We start from the raw sequence: 1,710 nt of genomic DNA, 5'->3' as shown, positions 1-1,710 counted from the left end.
TGAATTTGTCGTGTTGCCGTCTTGCTCTCATGATGTAATCCTGGGTTGGGACTTTTTGTCGCGCCATCATGCCGTCATACGCTGTGCACCTGCCGAAGTCGAGTTTTCGCCTCTCTTGGAAGATTCTTTCTGTGCTCCTAACGCCAAGGTGGTCATCGCCGAAGACACTGTCGTCCAACCCCGTTCTTCCGTTCTTGTTCCTCTTTGCTGCACATCTATTCCTGAGGCCACGGTGCTTTTTACGCCGTCCGACATTTTCTTCCGCCGCAGATGTGTTCCGCTACCCCTCGCCCTTTTGACGATTCGCAATGGCGCGAGTGCAATGATGATTACGAACCAGTCGACGACTTCGTACGCCCTTTTACAAGGCGAAACACTCGGCTTTGTAGAGCCGGTCGATCCCCGTCTTGTTACGGAGCTTCTTGATGATGCGCCCCATCTCCAAGTCGACGAGCTGAGCGCTACTACGCCATGCACACGGGACGAAACATGTCCCGAGATTTTCTGCCGCTCAATCGACGAAAATTTGGACGCCACCCAACGAGCGCAGCTTACTGCACTTCTGAGCCAGTTTTCTTCGTCTTTCGATAGTGGGCAAAGTTCTCTTGGCCGTACGTCCGTTGTGAGCCACGCCATCGATACTGGCTCGCATGCCCCGCTTCGACAACGACCGTATCGTGTATCACCGGCAGAGCGACGCACCATTGAAGACCACGTGAATGACATGCTTCAGCGTGACATTATTCGTCCCTCCAAGAGTCCCTGGGCGTCACCCGTGGTTCTTGTGAAAAAGAAGGATGGGTCCATTCGGTTTTGCGTCGACTACCGCCGTTTGAACACCATAACCCGCAAGGACGTGTATCCCCTCCCCCGCATCGACGACGCCCTCGACTGTTTACAGGGAGCAGAATACTTCTCGTCGCTAGACCTTCGCTCCGGGTACTGGCAGGTCCCGATGGCGGAAGCAGATCGAGAGAAAACTGCTTTTGTTACCCCTGACGGTCTTTATGAATTTAATGTATTGCCGTTCGGGCTTTGCAACGCTCCTGCCACCTTCGAGCGAATGATGGACAGTATTTTGAGCGGACTAAAGTGGAAGACGTGTCTTTGCTATCTGGACGACGTCGTTGTTTTCTCTTCGGACTTCAAAACGCACATCGGCCGCCTGCGGCAAGTTTTGACCTGCCTTGCAAGAGCTGGGCTGCAGCTGAATCTGAAAAAGTGTCGTTTTGCTGCGCGGAAACTGACGATCCTGGGACACGTCGTTTCGAAGGACGGCATCCTCCCAGATGATACGAAGCTGAGAGCCGTAGCCGAATTTCCGAAGCCGACCTCTATAAAGGCGCTTCGGAGCTTTATCGGTCTTTGCTCGTATTTTAGACGCTTCGTACGCAACTTCGCCAGCATAATTTCGCCTTTAACTCAGCTCCTCGGTGGTGCCAGTGACATATCTGCATGGTCACCCTCCTGCGACGAAGCATTTGCGACGCTACGGCGCCTACTCACATCCCCGCCGATACTGCGGCACTTCGACCCGTCCGCCCCAACCGAGGTCCACACTGATGCTAGTGGGATCGGCCTCGGTGCCGTGCTTGCTCAACGAAAGCCCGGTTTTGACGAGTACGTCGTAGCATACGCGAGCCGTACGCTGACGCAAGCCGAGTCGAACTACTCTGTAACAGAGAAGGAGTGCTTGGCGATAATTTGGGC

The sequence above is a fragment of the Haemaphysalis longicornis genome, unplaced genomic scaffold, assembly GCF_048455015.1.
Source record: "Haemaphysalis longicornis isolate Haplotype H1 unplaced genomic scaffold, Haemaphysalis longicornis Haplotype H1 scaffold_3, whole genome shotgun sequence".
Taxonomy (NCBI): Eukaryota; Metazoa; Arthropoda; class Arachnida; order Ixodida; family Ixodidae; genus Haemaphysalis; species Haemaphysalis longicornis.
Note: the sequence above shows the minus strand (reverse complement) of the source record.